The sequence below is a fragment of the Rhyacophila brunnea genome, unplaced genomic scaffold (assembly GCF_057557595.1).
Source record: "Rhyacophila brunnea isolate RB1 unplaced genomic scaffold, BYU_Rbru_1.0 scaffold_5, whole genome shotgun sequence".
NCBI lineage: Eukaryota > Metazoa > Arthropoda > Insecta > Trichoptera > Rhyacophilidae > Rhyacophila > Rhyacophila brunnea.
This window is the reverse complement of record NW_028233170.1, coordinates 46,144,663-46,157,948: the sequence shown is the minus strand read 5'-3', so window position 1 is coordinate 46,157,948 and position 13,286 is coordinate 46,144,663. Positions and strand designations below refer to the sequence as shown.

At 36.5% G+C, this 13,286-nt stretch overlaps 1 protein-coding gene across 1 annotated transcript in view; it reads right to left on the bottom strand.

The window, feature by feature from the left end:
- The window catches only part of mEFG1 (mitochondrial translation elongation factor G 1), a 92,523-nt gene that overhangs the window by 39,628 nt on the left and 39,609 nt on the right, over nucleotides 1–13,286 (bottom strand). Inside the window, exon 14 of the mRNA XM_085955442.1 lies at nucleotides 7,904–8,134. The gene's annotated coding sequence lies outside the window, so the exon portion shown is untranslated. The remainder of the gene's footprint in view (nucleotides 1–7,903; nucleotides 8,135–13,286) is intronic.

The window sequence follows — 13,286 nt, the reverse complement described above, 5'->3', positions numbered from 1 at the left end:
GAATCCCGATCTCAAGGTGAATGAGGAGATACATAACCAGGCTTTGTTTTTAAAGATCAAATACATGTGTTACCTCATGTGCGGCAGTTTGTTAGTCAAGTTAGGAATGCCAACGCCACATCGTGGAATGAACGACGCTTTCAATCGAGAATTGGAACGTGAATATGATCGAGATGCATTGAACCAATCAGTTCGAACGAATGTACCACTGTTGAAGCCCCAACAGAAAGAAGTGTACGATACATTAATGATGAAAATGGTGGCTTATTTTTCCTCGACTAGAAGGATGCCGAATGCCTCATTCAAAGTTGAAATTGCCCTTAAACCTGCAAACGACTGAAAAACCGACATGCAACATTGCAATACACTCAGCAATGGCTAAAGTTTTGTTAGCAAGTAAAATCATCACCTGGAATGAATGCACAATGGCGCACAAACGCGCATTGAAAGCACTCAAACGAACTATGAAAGATCTGCGTAATGACTCAAGAAGTTTTGAAAGCGTAATGATTCTACTATCTGGCGATTTCCGCCAAATACTACCAGTCATTCCAAGATTGGCCGCTGCCGATGAAATAAATGCTTGCCTCAAATCATCGACTCTGTGGCGCTATGTGAAGAAACTTCAGCTGACGACAAACATGCGAGTTGCATTGCTAAACGATCCATCTGCCGAAAATATCTCCAAGCAATTGCTGACTATCGGTAACGGCCGATGAATCGAACGGATTGATTTCGTTTCCGCTGAATTTTTGCAATTTCGTCTCAACTAAGGATGAACTCATCAACAAAGTGTTACCGAACATCATTGCTAACCATAAAAATCACAATTGGTTGAGTGAATGAGCAGTCTTGCGGCAAAGAACAAAGATGTGGATCACTTAAACTTCACAATTCAAAATCAAATCGTTGGTCCACTGCATTCCTTGAAATCTATCGACTGTGTAACAAACGAAGACGAAGCAACCAACTATCCAACTGAATTTTTAAACTCATTTGATCTGCCTGGCTTGCCACCACACAATTTACAACTGAAGATTGACTTGGTAGTTATCATGCTTCGAAATCTGAACCAACCAAAACTATGTAATCTATTTCATTTTGATTTGATTTTTGCACATTTATTGAACTAAATTCATTTTGAGTATTTTAATTCAGCTAATAAGTTAACACAAGATTATTGATTCTGAGGCGGTACGAAGTTCGCCGGGTCAGCTAGTAATAATCATAAAAATGTATTGATTCAACTGGCGTTTACGTGATAGAATTCCATGATGTATAATGGTTTTGATTGTTATTGTTAAGTACATTTTTTCGATTTATACAAATTAAATAAAACATTTGTTTCAAAATCATTAAAAATTGTAATGAATTACCACCAAATTCGTGATGAATATCTAAAAAACAAATAATTTTGAATGTTGAAAAATCATATCCACTTATTTCTATGTTATAGATAATGAGAAAGCATCATTTTTTATGATGAAGTATTGCAAAGAAGAGTGCAGTCATGTGCTGAAGGGGTGTGGACACAAATGCAAAGGGACTTGCGGGCAATGCTTCGGTGGTCGCTTACACATGCCATGTCAAGAAAATTGTGGCCACATTCTCGTGTGCGGTCACGGGTACTTACTATGTTTTATCATCTTTACCTTCTCTAATAAATAGATTATCTGATAATAGATACAATTTTATAGATAATAATAGATAATAGATTATTTTTTATGTTTTTTTAAATACCCCGGAAATGGCTGCTTTTGGTTTTGTTCTATTTTACATAAAATTCCAATTTTTTTAATTGCATACAAACAGTTATATTAAACTAAAGCAGCGCCGTGTTTGCCTTCTAAGCTGTTGGTAACGGGTTGGAATCACACGTATGGAAAATTCACATACTATTTTCCGACGTGTGTTTGAATGAATGTAACAAGACAAACCGTATTAATATTGTACATAGAACAGTTGCCAAATACGCTGAACTATAATTATTCAGAATATTATGTAGATCAAAGAACCAAAGTGTTATCATTTACATCAACTGCCAAAGATAAGGATGGTGCTTATGAAAATTCCGCCATCATGTTACAATAAGCCAAGAATATTTTCTGTGCCTACCACTGTGTTCTACCCAATGACATTATTTATGTCATTGGTTGTACCACACTAAAAATATTGCAGAAGTTCCATCAAGTACTTGTGACACAAAAGCTCTGTAAGACTCATAGTATGGTCCAAGCTTTCTGATTTTTATCATGATTCGGTTTTCAGCTGTGAAGAGCCTTGCCGCGAATCTTGTCCGCCATGTAAGCGCCCATGCTCTGTAAAGTGCCAACATTCCGAGTGCCCTCTGCCCTGCGGAGTCCCCTGCCAACCGTGTAAGGTACATACAGGAACCCAAAGTTTCTTCTTCTCCTCAGGTTGTCAGCATCTTGTATCTCCACCGTATACACCCTGTCGATGATGTTTAGGTCGGCTTGAAGGACAGGTCTGGTTAGGACTCTCTTGAGGCAACCACACCATGTTGCCAAGCCACGTCCAATTTCACTTTCTCAACTTCAATATGACGAGAGGCTGAATGGTCCATCCTTTAATCTCCTCATTACTCATAAAGTTATACTACTGCACACACATTTGTTCTCGAAGCTTAGTAAACAGTTGTTTTGAGCATTTATAAGGTTTCATCATCACTTCCAAAGCAGCTACGTCAGAATGGAAACATCAAACAGGCGGCTTCGGTTTTAACCATTAATGTTGATAATAACTTTCTTCTATCTATAGAGATGGAGCTTGAACGTATGAAATTGAAGCAAAAAAGGACTTATGGTCCACTGATTATGTTAGCTATAAATGACTCCGAAACTGACTGAAAATACTGGGATACTGGTTTCGAAATAGGTCTAACTAATCAAAGGGAAATCTGGACCAGGACAGGTGGTACCCATTACACAAATTTGTTGATTGAAGCTGGTTTTCTATTAGCAAATTTGAATCAAATTTCACTATTTTCGACATCTGTCAAAAGCAAAAAGCATTTACAAAAATGCCTTTTAACGTTTTACATAGGTAGTACTATTTTTTTGGGTGCCAACAGAATTTTCATGCGTGCCATGGATTTGCTATCACTTTACTCGACTATAACATTAAGGGTAAGCTCTACAGAATTGCCCTTGAGAATTGAAAATATGATTTTTTTATATGTGGTCCGGAATTGTTGGTCTACTAGCAATATACAAAGGTCGCCGACAATGCTTGTGTCAAATGTAAATGGTCTCTAAATTAAATTTAAATCATAAACACGGTCGACGTGAAGACAGAATGGGGTGACCAAAAAATAATATCTTCTAATATAGGTAGGTACGTAAATGTTACTAAATTCAATTTGTTAATCAACTGTTTGGGAGAAAGTATTGAAACCAATATGATGGTGACATTTTCAATTATGTGGTTACCACAATATAAACTTAATAATATATTAATAACTTTTTAACCTGAAATTGTCCGAGAATTAAACATACGAAGGATGTTGAAATGCATATCTACCTACATTTTTATTTCATGTGCTATCCAAAAAACATAATTAATGAATAGTATTTATTTTTAATGTGTAAGACCTACATAATTATTTTTTTTAAAAAATAGGTAAGTATTGTTTAATTCTAATGCATATTTAAAAAAACGTACAATATTTCTAGTGATGTACCCGAGTTTAGAGACACTTTTACAAACTAGTAACGCAATTACTTTTATAATATAATATGTACTAGTGAAACAATAGGTACGAGTAGGTACCATTATTGTATTTTGTTGGTTGAGTAAAGCCAATGCACGAAATAATTATTTATAACGCCTAAAAATAAATATTATCGTATAGGCACCCCATATACTGTTATTATTTTTCACATTGTTTCCATTCCGCCGCCTGGCGAGAGCGTTTAAGGCACCTAATAAATCATTGCAAAGAATTGCTCTAGCGACAATAATATTATTATTGTATTTTTAAAATAAAATCTTCGATGACCAGGGATTTTGCTCTAAATTTGATTTAAAATGACGTGGTACTCGCTCTGTGGATTCTCCAAGACTGAAGTATGAATCACACTGCCTCCTGTTATACCCACTCTTAACCTTGGCTGCTGTTACTTTGTGAAGTAGTGTTTTGTGTACAACCTGCCGCCATATGAATTCATAGGTAAAGATGATTTTATTTGTTTTATTCAGTTCAAATGCAAGCGTCGCTGTTACCACGGAAAGTGTACTAGACTTTGTTGGGAGACTTGCGATTGGCCACCCTGTTCGGAGCCCTGTCGCCGCCTCTTAGAATGTAAGCATCCATGCCGTGGCCTCTGCGGGGAATCGTGTCCTCCCATCTGCATGTATTGCGACCCTAAGTCAGTGCCCGAATGTCTTTTCGGCCATGAAGACGATGCAGACGCAAGGTCAGTACATGTCGGGATTTGTCATCTCTGGATTCTAGTATCCCATTCGCTGTTTTGATCTCGAGATTTCTAGATTAATTTGTGAGTGATATTTGTTAAAAATAATTTATTTTTAATTACTAGAGCTGATGGCGGTTAGTTTACTATGTATTTATATCCAAAACAGATAGAACTATTTACTAATGAATGTGATTTTTTTTCTGTGTGTTTACTTTATTCCTGTCCCAGCATTAAGAAAAATTGCTAAATTCCTATAGTCCCAGGATTGAAAATTTTGTCTGGAAATAAAATTTAAATTTATTTATTTTACATATTATTACTTTACAAATTCATAATTGGTAATGGCATGGGTAAACAGTACCTATCGAAATTTTTTATATTATTTTATACAGCATAATCAGAAGAGTGATTAAAAAATCATAAAAAAGTACATGGAAGTACATCGAATGAGCTAAGTAGACCATGGTTTCCCAAACTATGGGTCGCGACCCACCAGTGGGTGCTCAATATTGAGTGGGCCCTCGCCACTGTATACACGAATTAAAAAAAATAGTGATAAAGTTGATATTTCATTCAGCTATTGGTAACACTTATGAAAAATATTTTTTTATTTCAAATAGAACAAAATAAGACAGCATTAAATAGTTCCACGACTCGCCACTAGGGAATCTGAGCATTACCAATATTTATGCCCTCTTTTCTCTAAGACAGCTAAGAGGTGGGTCCCAAGATTGGAAATTTTTGTTAGATGGGTCGGAGCCCAGTCAACTTTGGGAACCACTGAAGTAGACCATATTTAAAAAAAATCGTAAGTTGACATCCATCTAAACTCACCTCACGCAAGTGAAATATGTCAATATGTCCAAAGCGAGCGAGGCGGGTCCCCCTACCGATCGCTAATATTAAAGGCAGTGTAACGCTCTACAGTTACAGTAGCGTTTTCAAAGAGTGTTCGAGGTAAAAGGGTATTCAGTGTATTTTTAGCGATTTTTTTTTTTACATTCACTTGAATTATGTAATTGTCGAGTATCGACACATAATAATCAAAAATTGCATCGCATGACCATATATCTTTTAATGTTAATATTGTTGAAATAAAATAGCGACTATTAGAGCAAATTTGTGATGTGTGTTCATCTCAGTTATCTGCTCGACCTGCCATGCCGCCCCCCCCATGAGCCTGGGTCGCCAGGCTAGAGTCCTGTCAGCCTACCCCCCCTTGTGAGGCCCATGGGTATTGGACATAAAGTGACATATTAACCGGTTCTATGCCTTCAGCGAGTTATCTCACTCAATGAGACTGTGATCGACAGGCCGCACATACAAATTTCAGGAGTTATCTCGTCCGAATTTAAACCCAAATTACTAGTCACTGTCGATTGATTTGCATAAACTAAAAAATTAAACACACAGTGACATCTGTCTGAATAATTATGAAATACTAGCCACAAATTATCGGTATTACAGCGATTGTAGTAAGAGCTTCGCTCTACATTCAAAGTGTGTCGTTAAAAATCTGCTGCCTGTCAGATACTGCCATAGTAATATTGTGAAACATAGAAAAGGTTAAGTGACAAAGAGACGAAAGTAAAAAATCAACATATAAAAGATGGTTTAATATGCGTCTCCTTAAAACATTTTCTTGCTAATAAAGTCGCGATCACACATTGGACATGCCTGATATAGATCCACTCTCAAGCCGGTTCGAACTAAGGAATTATATAGACCAGTTAAAACCGTAGCTTCCAAAAAGATACGGGAAGACGCAAGATGAAGCCCAATGTGTAATGTGACAACCGGTCTATTCTATACACAAGCCTGCTTTCGATCCACTATGGCAGCTAAATAGGGTAGGAAAGTATCGAATTATTAACACTTATTGCAACAATTACAATAAGTTAACCGTCTGAACTGTCAAAACTGTTTAAAATTTATTACAGAGAAGAGAGGTGCTGTTAAAACATAGCACTTATTGTAACAATTATAACTAAATTATTGTAATTGTTACAATAAGTGTTAATAATTCGATACTTTCCTACTCTATTTAGCTGCCGTAGCGGACCGAAAGCAGCCTTGTCTATAGAATAGACCCGCAGGATAACTAATTAAAACTATCTAAATGCGCTTTACTATGTTCAAGACACAGCTTCCACAATATGTCATAATCAAAGTTATCTAGATGTGGTATCAATGTGAATTCTCTTTTTGCACGGTGATATATTGTAGCAGGGCTCTTCTAACATATCACTTAACTTCTAAATCAATAAAAAAGTGATAAATATATGCCATATTCAGGCAGTTCATTATCCATTAACTTTTTTTATCCAATTGGGGATTCTAATGGGATATATTTGGAATCAAGTAAGACGTGTTAACTGTGCTAACAATTATTGTTATTGTGGATAACCGCCTTCCTTGTGCAATTGGAGTAATAAAAATAATAAAAACGTGTTACCGTGTTAACTTTATTTAGAATCGTCTTTAGATTTCTATGCTTATTCGCTGTATCAGATACCTACTCAGTTTAACAGCACCTGTTTTATCAGTCAGGCGACGATTGATGTCTTCAAAACAGAAGGTCCCCAGGGTCAGTGGTGTAATGCTAAATAAATAAGTCTGGGAGCGCTGATTAACTATAATATTTTAATACCCCCTACCCGCAGTGATTTATTTTCAGCACCAACAAGTTTCCAACATAACTCAAAATATATATTATATTATTTTTATGATTTTTTTTTAATTTAATTATTATTTGGTGTAAATTTTAATCTATAAAAGCCTACTCACTAAATTTATCCAAGGAAAGAAGCTTCTTTCTGTCAGTAATGTTAAAAGAAATTTTAAATTTACAATGGTCATAAATTTTGAACTGTATTTTTAAATTTATGGAAACCACGTGAAAACAGATAATATCACATCGTTGATGTGTTCGTATTAATTTTTTTTAACACGTTTTAAATAAACAATATTTTCAAGAGAATACATTTTTGGGTCCTAAAAAAATTTAAATTTTGTAAAATTATGCAAAATTTCCAAATCGTCTAGAAAAAAGTGTGGGACCGCCATTCCCACGCGCATCTGACCCACCACATCATTGCCCAGGGTCAAAATGTCTCGAAACCCAAAGGACAGACAATATAATTAGGTGACAAACAGTAATTTTTTGTCTTTGTTAGACTCGGCTAAAAGAGTTGCTGAATTTGACGATTGAACTGATTTATTTAAGTGGATGCTGCGAGTGTATCTACCACAGTGGCATCCGAAACCATACATTTCCCTTCTCTCCATGGTATCTTCGTTCATTTAAATTTACTTAAAATTCACATAAACATATCTATCTGTAGCGACCGATCACGTTATTTCAAAACTGTCCAAAAAGAGAATCAGGTCTAAGAGAATAAGGATTTTGATCTGGCAATGAGTGATCTCTGGATATTATTGGGTGAGTAAAAATATGTATTGTTTACCTCTTAAATCTGTTCCGAATTCATGTAGGTATACTTTATATTTCAGGTTTGTGAAGTTGGTGGACTGTCCGCACAGCGTGGAAGTGAACGGTCTGGACACTTGGGTGCTGGATCAGACTGAGAACGAATCCCAAAAGATCTCCATCCGACCGTGCCCTTATTGCAATACACCCATCGTCAATACGCCTCGCTATTTGGATCTAGTGAGGAAATCTCTACGCCAAATAGAATCTGTGAAAACAAAAACATTTGGCGACATTGATACAATTACTCAAAAATTGGTTGCTGTCAAAAATGATGTTCAACATTTGGTGAATCAAAAAAAAAACGTGGAGGGTGAATTAATTTTGCACTATTAATTCCTTATATACCAATGCAAAACTAAGAGCCGAGCTACACCGGGCGAATCTGGTCTCGAGACCAGTCGCCGAGACCAGACCGATGCATGCAGTTATATGGAGCATGCCACACCTGGTCGCCCAGTAGTCGCGCAAGCAATAAAGTCGGGCGACCAGTAAAATCTCGTTCGTGCGCTCGGTCTGGTCTCCTGGTCTCTCTGGTCGGGCGATCGGTAGCGATGTATGAAAACATATAACTATATATTGAGCGCTGCCACACTGGGCGACCAGTCGCCGGCGCCAACCGGTCGCCGACGCCGCGGATAGAACGTATTTTTGCATACTTGCGTGTACATTCATTATTATTATTATTATTGGCTGCCTCTCTGGTCGCCGGCAAGTCGCCCGAGTAAATCGCCCGAAGAGACCAGTTGCGCGACTGGTCTCGCGACCAGAGTTGCCCGGTGTGGCTCGACACTAATAACATGCAAACATCATTTCCATTTTTTCCATAATTCATTAAAATATTTTCAAATTGATATAAATGGTAAAAGTGTGAAAAATGTACAATATAATAATTGAGTAATTACAATTATATTATATACCACTGCAGAGCTATTCTTAACAGTCAACACGGTAACATGTTTCTGTTATTTTCTTTGCTCCAAATTAACATTGAAGTAATTCCATAAACAAGGCGGTATCTACAATAAATTGTTAATACAGTGATAATTTTTGTAACACGGCGAAAATTTAAGTTGGTACACATGTCGTGTGAAATGCGTCTCTTTTTTGCGGAGCTCGGTCAACTTTGTGTGTGCTCGTGTATGCGTATCTATGGTTTTTCTACCTGTGCATTTATTCTATACACATGGCTACTATTGGCGGCTATCGAGGATAGTTTATCATATTTATGTATTGAGGTATTATAATTGATACAATAAGTTAGCCATCTAAACTGTCTATCTCGCTCTAAAAATTAACACAGCCAAGAAAGGTGCTGTTAAAACAGCACTTTTTGACAGTTCAGATGGTTAGCTTATTGTAACGATTAACTGCCTAGTAATATGATAAACTACCCTCAATAGGCGCCGATAGCAGTCTTGTGTGATATTTTGTGTAACAATAGCTTCTTCATGTCTAAATGTTCATGCAAGATCGTATACACGCTGGTGTTACTAATGCCCAGGGATGCCTTAATCTCACGGTATGTCACATGACGCTCTTGCATCATCAGTTCACGCACAGCATCGATGTTTTCTCGAGAAACAACCGATTTTGGACGACCTTCACGCAGCTCGTCTGTGAGCGAACGACGGCCATGATAAAATTCGCTAAACTAGCGATATACCATAGTTTTTGATGGTGCTTCATCGCCATATAAAGCACTTAGTTCAGCGATGGACTATTCCCACGATAATATACGTCGAAAGTTGTGAAAAATAATCGCACGAAAATTTTCACGAGTTAATTCCATTTTTTGGCTAGATAAATATTTCAAATGTATTTTAAAAAAACAAGAAGCCTCCGTTTGTTAAACCGTTCTGAGTACTTTTTCCGTTAAAAATGTCTATCTTCAAAATACAGAACTCAAACTGCACCTAGCAATACCAGTGTTGCCAATTCCTGAAATATAAACGGCTACCTATGTTATCGTAGTAGATTTTTGGGTTTTCACCGTGTGTCCTTCTTCCTTCTTTCCTCGACATTTCGGGCTCGTTGCAGAGGCCATTATCAAGAGATGATATGTTTTATGATGAAATGTAGTGTAGGTATATGAATGTAAACGTTGCTATAAGAATGTCAAAAGGAATCCGATTAGCTAAGAGCAAACGTTGCTCAGAGTAAATGTGTCAATCGTTACGACCAGAGATACCGGCTCGAATATTGGATTTTGCTGATAGTGCCGGAAGCCAGTGGCGCACCCAGGGGGGGCCAAGGGACCCTGGCACCCCCCAAAAATGAAAATTATCAGAATGATTTTAAACATTGAAATTGAAAGCCAATAAACTATACCTTTGGGCTTACACAAATAAAAACACGGCAAAAAATGATTTGTAATAATTCTCCAGCACCCTTTTTAGAAAAATTTCTTAGATTTTAATTTCGAACACAAAAATTTCGAAACACTAATGTCAGGTTTTTTTAGAAACCCAATCCCTAATGGAACTGTCAAAAAATTCTCGGTGTCCACCCGAATTCCGGAGTGGTGTAGGTCATGGCTGGGGAGGGCTGACAGGTCTGACGGTCTTGGGGCCCGGGCTGTGGGGGGCCCGGCGTCTCGGGTTGACCAGATAAGTGAGATAAACACACATCATAAATTAGCTTTAATAGTAAAAAGTCGCCTGCGGCGCTATTATACTTCATGGCCATGAAGATTTTCAATTACTTATATAATTGTGCAATATATTTTTTGATTGTTATGTGTCAATACTCGACAGCTCCATTATTAAAGTAGATGTATTAAAAATCGCCAATAATTCACTGTATAAGTAAGTACCCTTAATTTGAACTAAAACACAATTTGAAAAACGTTAATGTATTGTTTCACACTGCCTTTAATCTTAGCGGTAGATAGGGGGCCCCCCAAATATCCTAGCCTATGTGGGGACCATGGTGTAGGTACACCGAGTGCAATAGACAAAAGACCGATAAACGAGAAATTAGGCTGTGAAGAAGAAAAAGAGCCTATAGGACTAATTTACATTCTCCTCCTTGGGCCCCCCCAATATTAAATCCTGGATGCGCCACTGCCGGAAGCCATGACGTTTTTAACCGTAATCCATCATCCCTATTAATATTTTCAGGGTTTCTATGGATTTCAATGGCCTCCTTTACCAATTGTGCGAAATATCCTTTATTCCGACCCAATATCTTGGTTTCAAAGTCAAATTTGTGTCCTGTATTCATCGAGTGCTCGGCAATCGCTGACATCGTGTATATTTAAATCGGTATGCCCTCTCGTGTTTACTCACCGCTTCTTTACTGTTCTAGAAGTTTGGCCTATATACTTTTTTGGGCATCCGCGACAGCTTAACTGGTATACACCTGCCGAGTCCAAAAGCTGCCAGTCCTTTACTGATCTTAACATATTTCGGACCTTTGTCGATATTGAGAATATTGTTTCGATTTCATGTTTCCGAAGTATCCTGGAAATGGTATCGGTGGTGTTTTTGGTATAAGGTAGATGGGCCCGGCCTTTGAAACGTATCTCTTCCTCCTGACTAATCGGGTTAAGGTTGATTTTGCTTTTGGTGGCTTTTTCATCTTGTTAGAATATCCGTTTGCTTGAAGAGCCTTTCATACTTGAGATATCTCGGATTTTGTCAGAAGTTGGAATTCTCAGAGTTGTCAGAAATTGGAATTGATTTTGTAAAAGTTATGATTTATATTTTAATATTAAGAGTGTTATGCAAATTCTAATCATCCTGGAAGCAAATTTTGACAATTAATTTGTCGAAAAATATATTTTTATGAATTCATATTTTTGTAATAATTTGAATATTGAATTTTTATTATTTTCATTGGTTTTCACATAATTTTAATTGAATGTGGTCCCCGAATTATTTACCTATTATCTCTTTAACTTATATTGCAGTTCCTGAATGGAAAATGATTGTTGATAATATAAAGAAAGCGGTCAATGATAAGAAGAATTTATCATTTAAGAAAACTGGAAGGAGAAAACTTAAAAGATTCAAACGTGAGATACGTATCAGCCTCCAGGATGTGGAGAAATATTCCACCGTGGTGAATATTCTGGGCAGGATATCGGCTATATGTATTAAGTCAAAAGATATATTTACATCCAGTGTGTTTATGTTGCAAATCAATGATTTGATAACATGTATTCAAAGATCGAAAACAAGCATATCTCTTCAACAATGCGAAGATTTTACCAACGAATTTCTCAGAACGGAGCGCATCGTCCAAGGTGTGTCAGTAGAAATAGCATGCAAAACACGATTGAAAGCCGGAAAAAAGGTTGACATGGAGGTATCATTTGCTACAATTAACGATATATTGTTTTCTGCTCAAGTGTACAATAACGATCTGGATTCTATAGTTGAAGAAGAGTTCAAAAAGTTGAAAGATTGTGTTGATTTTCAATTGACTGCGGTTGAAAAAAGGGTAATCGTAGCGGCTATTGGCTTAAGACAGGGACATTGGTATTCTTGTCCAAATGGACACATTTACTGCATAGGGGAATGCGGGAGAGCCATGCAAAAAGCAGTTTGTCCCGAGTGCAAAGAGGCAATAGGAGGAACACAACACATACTTCTCAGTAACAATAGACCCGAACCAGAAATGCACAGAGCAACACATAGCGCATGGTGATGCGGTGCAACTTCTTAACTATGACCTACGTTAAGTAACATTCTTATAGTAATATTTCTTTTCATGAATATAAATATTATAATAAAACACCAAATTTGAATGTTCGCTTTGGTGGTTATTTTTTTTTTCAAACTAACCCACTCTCGAGATGTCAAATTTTATAAATAAATATTGTGGTAAGTAATTTTAATAGAAATATTATTCATATCAAAATATGAATAATATTTTTTTTTAATTTCCAAAGGATCTGATTTACAATGTTATAATATTATATGTGTTTGGTAAAACTTTAAATTTTCAAATGACCATACCTCTGAATTTTGCAGATATGAGGATATTGTTTTGCAGAATAATTTGTGTGATGTTTTAGTTCGTTTGTAGTGCAGTATATTTAAAATAGAAAACAAAGGGAAACTTATTCATTTCAATATTAATAAACAATCCATTTACATTAAATTTCATGTTTGTATCAAGCCGGGTTTGAATATGAAGGTTGAATCGAGCTGTTTTGTAATTTGGATTGATTCATTTAGATTATGAAATAAGGCACATTTGAAAGTTTCGCAATATTTTGTATGTAATAAAGCCGGTTTCCTTAAAATGTCCTTTTCTTTACAAAATGTTTCTCATGGTTAATTTTTCAACAACATTAGAAGAAGTAGTGTTTGCGAATAGTAGAGTCATAATAATATGGTCTATTCACGACC